Source organism: Cricetulus griseus, chromosome X (assembly GCF_003668045.3).
Source record: "Cricetulus griseus strain 17A/GY chromosome X, alternate assembly CriGri-PICRH-1.0, whole genome shotgun sequence".
Taxonomy (NCBI): Eukaryota; Metazoa; Chordata; class Mammalia; order Rodentia; family Cricetidae; genus Cricetulus; species Cricetulus griseus.
This window is the reverse complement of record NC_048604.1, coordinates 63,766,169-63,772,294: the sequence shown is the minus strand read 5'-3', so window position 1 is coordinate 63,772,294 and position 6,126 is coordinate 63,766,169.

Here is a 6,126-nt window from a genome sequence, read left to right as displayed (position 1 = left end):
GTGTAAACATCCCTCAGTGTAAACTCTAAGAAGACAGTTATGAATCTGCAGAGGAAACTAAACTGTTTTTCAGAATACAATTTGACATGATCATAGTTGGTGTAGAATTCTTTAATACCCACCATAGTTCTAAATTTCAGTTATAAAAATTATACATTGAAAAATATTTCTGTGTTCTGTTTTAGTCTTACCTAGAGAAAAATCAGAGGAAATTTAAAGCTGCCTAGCTTTGGGGAAACCATTAAATTTGAAAATTCTGTGACATAGTCCAATAGGGAAGAAATATTAAATTTGATTACCTTAGGTTATAAGTTATTCTCTGGCTGGGATGTGGGCCAGTCACATATGGCTACAGTAAAACCACAGGCTAAGTGGATACCTGGATATGTGCATGCTGGCTCCTCCCAAATGCTATGGCACCACCGTTATACAAAATGGCTTGAATATGCTGAATACAGATGCAATCTTTTTCTTTCTTTTCATTTACTGACATTTATTTATAGACATTAGTAACTTGAACCTATTTGTACACACAATCAAATTCAATGTGAAGACATGATGCTACCTTGACAATTTAAAGTCTAATATTAACAACTGCATTCATAAGCTCATTTAGCATGTTTGGCCAAAGGATAAGAAATGCTGTTTTTAAGAAGTGGTGATTAGTTCATTATATTTTTCTATAAAACTTCAGTGCATCAGTTAAGAAATTTAATTTATTTTCATATCTAGAACTTGGTTCCCAACATATGATTTTAATTTCACACAGGTTTCTTATTGATGTGGAGTTAAAATTAACCTTGAAAAATCATTAGGAAGTAAATGAGGTTTTATTTGATCAATTTCAATCCTAACTGTACTAACTTCCTGGTGTTTATGAAGATTGCCAAGTCATTGCTCATTGTCTCTTCCCTCAGCTCTAGGGATCTATATGCTTCTTTAACAAAGGGAAAACATTCAGAGCTTTGCCAAAGAAGCTTAGGGTTTGGGAAGCATCTGTAACTTCCCAGATCCTAATGATTCTGGCTTCAAAGCAAGGCAAAATTTCACTAGGTTCACACTATTTCCAAACTTTGATTGTTCTCATACAAAATTCCATGGTAACATATGTTCCTAATAACAATCTTAAGTTAAATTATTAAATATTAAAGCAGCTACCCAGAATCTGGATTTAGGAAGCCATTGGAGCTTATCTACTACTGGCCCTAAATTTTATTATCAATACTTAATCATCAAAACTTATTATGACCCTTCCTTATTGTGCAGTACAATATACTAAAGCATTAGGGAAACTATATTACAGTTTTACACCCAAGTATTTGGGTGTGCATTTTTACACCCTTCATTTTAGAAATGAAGAAATTTATGTTAAAGAAGTGAAAACAACTTGCTTAAATTATACCAGTTGTCTTGGTTTTTCGGCCTTTCCGAAAAATCACCTTATTAAAGTCTGACTGACATTTGAAAATTGTGTGCACTTTGAATTCAAACCAAGCTCTTTTGCAGGTTAGAGTTCTTTTCCATTACTCTGTTGTCTCCACATATGAAAAAGCCAAGATTTACTATATTGTTGGAGCCTTTTAACTTGGAGAACAAAAAGATTTATAATAGAGAGTCTAAATGTATAAACAATTTCAAAACATTCTATATATGCTTATTAAACTTGAGAAAGGTTGATACCACCTATATAAACGGGAACCAATGAATAAAATGGGGGCTTATATTATAAGCATTATTTCAATCAAACTTGATGGTATATTTATTTTTCCTGGGTAAAATGAGTAACAAAAGGAGGCATATAAAAACTCTTATCTCAATGAAGCAAATTTGAGTGGGGAAGATAAGCCACACATATGACCATACAAATGAGATATATGATGCCCTTTGTCAGAAAAAGATTTAATGCACTGCTTTTTAAGTATTTAATATTTGTTTTTAATTTTGTTGAAAATACTGCCTTCAGTGAAGCTGGTATGATATGAAAAACAGATTATGTCATGGACAATAGAAATTTCATAAAGTTTGGCTTGGTTGTACCTAAGCTATGACATACTAGGGTTTAAGAGCAAAGTTCCTATATTATATCTTTAAGGCTCTGTTAGAAACTAGAACAAAATATGTGATTCTATATGAAAGTTAATACAAATATAAGGGAAAGGCCTAGAAAAACTCTACTTAAAGTTCCTCTAAATAGAGCTTAGGGACAAATTTTACTTTTGTATGTACTTGTTTTATGACCTCCTGTTGAGCTCTATGCGTTATGATACTCAAGAGTTGGAGGGAAAATAGGATCCTCCATGAAGAAACAAAAACCATGAAAGGAGACAACTGAGCAAATTTTGTGCCTTTGAATAAATTGTTGCATCAACAATAAGGTTGGGGGTTGCCTGTCTCAGGCACATAGGACAGTCTATGAGTGTATTAGAGAAATAACCGGACTCTGACATACTTTAGTTTAGGAGTTCATTGTTGTAGCCATCTTGTCAGCTCTGAGCTCAGAGGCTAGAACAATACAACACAATACATGCACAAGATTTTAGATCTCTTCTCTCAGTGTAAATTAGTCTGGATCATTTTCTCCTGCTCACATTATACTTAATTTCATGTTGACATTTTCTATCTAAGAAGAAATAGAGGAAGAACCCTGGAATATCAATTTCTGAACACTGTTATAAATCATAACTAACCATTGCTGGAGTTTTAAGTCATGCTCCTTTGTGGCTAACTAGGGTTATAAAAATAAACAAAATAGTATGCTTCCTCATTTCTCAATCTGTTAAAACAGTATGAGTGAGAGCACTTCTCTTTTGTAAATGTGGATCACTGCTTAAATGAACAGACACTTTGTAAAACTGGGTCCAGCTACTCTGTACACTTTCCAAAATACTGTATTATTGCCTTGCAATCACACTGGGAAAATTGAGTCTCACCTGCCTTTTCCTTGACAGATTTTCTTCAGCACACAGAAGCAATATGCTCAGTTAAGCTTGCAGCTTGAAATGCTTATGCACAGCAAAATAGTTACAAAATCTGCAGCTGAATAAATGGAAAAGAGTAACATGAGGATTATGGATCAGTGAAATCACTGCCTTTGGTCATGCCTTGTGATTGCTTAACTGCTTTAAAATTTATTGTGGGTGTGTATTCCAAATCTGTGGCAGTCTTCTATAGGTCTTCACATTTGACCTATTCAATTTAGGAATTGATTTCACATGTTTCTTGTGACTGTCAGGTTATTGCTGTGAGGCAGTATGTTTTTCTGGACAGGGCATAATTTTTTGCATGAGATCTAATGTGCTTACTTGTTTTGTAAACAAAGTGTTATTCATTTTACCTCTGAACCCCTTCTTTCTTGGTCAATTGTTTAGCACATTGTGGCATTAGAAAAGCAGTTAAAGAGTCCCATTTCCAGTTTTGAATGTTAATGAAAATGGATAAACTAATGTAAAGAATGTGCATACGTTTGTGTTCCTCTATGGGGGTATGAGACGACAGGGCATTGATGAGAGGAATGCGTAGTTGTTTGTTCTGCACATCCTAAGGAATGTCAGTGTCTAGGATATTGAAGAAAGTGTGGTGACACTAAGTTTGCTGATTTGTATGTGGTTGTCTGATTTACAGAATTGATATATCTTAATAATGTAAACCCTACCTTCAAATGATGTGACTGTATGAAGGGGGAAATATGTACACACAGATAATGTGGGAATAATAGTGGGAAAATATGATATGAAAAAAGAAAATACATGTTTGCACTAAAACAGGTTCTAGGCCTGGCTCTGCGTTAATTTATTGGATAGTAAAGAGTGAGTTCTGCATCAATTATCTTGTTTTTAAAGCTAAACCATCAATAGATTTTAACACAGTCAGCAAAGTTTTAAAAAAGGATTAATAAAGTCTAGTGTTAAGAATCTTAATCTGTTTTGATAGTTAATTGGAAATTACAATATGATTTGCTGAGTTATTATCACCACCAGGCATTTCAATGTAAACATCATGTTATCCCAAGTGCTGCCTGTACATGAACTGGCTTCAATTGTAGAGTCTTTCATTTACGATACAAGGCATTGGAGCTGTCTATAATCTATCTACCCATGGAGATAGGCCTGAATCCATAATGGTTCCCGTAAAAATTTTCAAAGTAACTGCTGAAAAAAATGCCTGCATGCTTCCTGTGAAGATCATGGAGATTGTCTTCAGTTCTATCCTTAATGCATTAGTTTATTAGTTTATTAGTTTGTTATGTGAAAAGGACAAACCAACACTTCTTAGCTTAGTGGAGTAGATAAGATTTTTTGTGTCTATCCCCTACGACAGACAACTTTGAATTCTGAAGCTTCTGGGTGATGCCTTTTTATAACTCCTCCTCTCTGGGGGTCCTTTTATTCCACTTTTTAAAAACCTTCTTCAAAAGACACAATATTTTTGGCTGCTCACTGTACAACTCAAGTGTGACTCAAACATCTGATTCTTTTGCCTCTACCTCCTGAGTTTTAGATTCTGTTTCTGTGTCACCACAGCCAGCCAAACAGAATAATCAAAACAGACCTTCAACCATTTTTATTCTCACTACTACTCTTTCTTAGTTTTTCTGAAGCATTTATTGAGACTTTCCTGTGTCTATAACACTGTTTTACAAGTGACAGAGGCCAAACAAAAAATTGACAGTATTGGCTGATCACCTATTGATGCTAAGCCCCATCCATCTCACTGAATTTTACTTGAGAGAGCTCTTGTAATCTTGATGATGCTTCTTAAAGTAGGCATCATTTATTCTACTGACTTTCTAAGATGAAGAAAGTGAAAATATGAGACCAGGTGACATGGGGAAGAACAAAAGAGGAAAGGGTGATTGATTTGAGCTTCTCCTAGAGAAAGTTTCAATTCATGTCTTTAATAGGAAGATCTTGCAGTACACATAAGATGTTAAAAGGACAAACCTGAGGCTCATTGCTTAGGTGGGGACTATCACATTCTTTGCTTTCCTCGTATCTTTCACTCATGCCCTCGCCTCCCAATTGTAAGAGCCTTCCTCAACACTCATGGTGCACTATGATGGCTGTCAGGTAGTCCTACTTATAGCCTAGGAAATACTGTCTCCCTCTGTGTTCTATTACTTCATTCCTTTAACAAGCAAGATACACCTACTTAGATTCTATCCTCTTGACTTTCTAAATAAAATTTTGTACATGCCCTTTATTGTATGTAGTTAAAAGCATGGTGTCTCGCCTGACAGTGGAGGTGTATGCCTTTAATCCCAGCACTTGGGAGGTAGAGTTAGGTGGATCTCTATGAGTTATAACCAGTCTGGTCTACTGAGTGAGTTCCAGGACAACCAGGACTCTTACACAGAGAAACCCTGTCTCAAATAACAACAACAACAACAAAATCATAATGTCTAACAAATCCTTGTAGTATTTCACTTTATTAAGTAATTCTTGGAAACGCCATTCCTATAAGGACTGGATATGTAATAGGTTATTTCAGGCAAGTTGGCATGCCTGAGCGAGGGATAACCACAAAGAAGTGGAATGCAGAAAGCTGGGGTATAGTCATTGGTGTCTATACTCACCCTACATAGAAGCAACCTACAAGCATGACAAGGACACATGTAAGGCAGCTTTGGGGGAGAAATACAACTTCTAGCAACAGCTATGCTTATAACCAGAGGCCAGCTGAGTCTCCTTCCATGTGTGTAACTAAGAAGTGAGACGACTACAGTGAGGAGAACCTCTCAGAAACTGCTGACGGAGAAAAAGAAAGCAGCTTCCCTCCAATCATGCTGTGAGTTTGACTAGAGACTGTGGGATTTTTCTAGGATAACTCATCAATGTTGAGAGCACCTTGTGACCAGGGAGTGACTTGTGAAGCCTGCCAGTGGCATTCCTATCTTCTCTTACTTGTTTCAAGGCTGCCAGGTCCAACGAGATGTCAGATGGTGAAAGGACTGCTACACACGCCACCTTGCAAACACTAAGGGCTAGATATAACTATCTGCTCATTCCCTTTTGACTCTGGTAATCCATTTTGGTGTCTTATTATGCATAGATGCTAAAACTTCCTAATCCTCCATGCTGTACTTGATAACTACTTTATGTTTTGCTTTGTGTGTGTGTATGTTTTTTT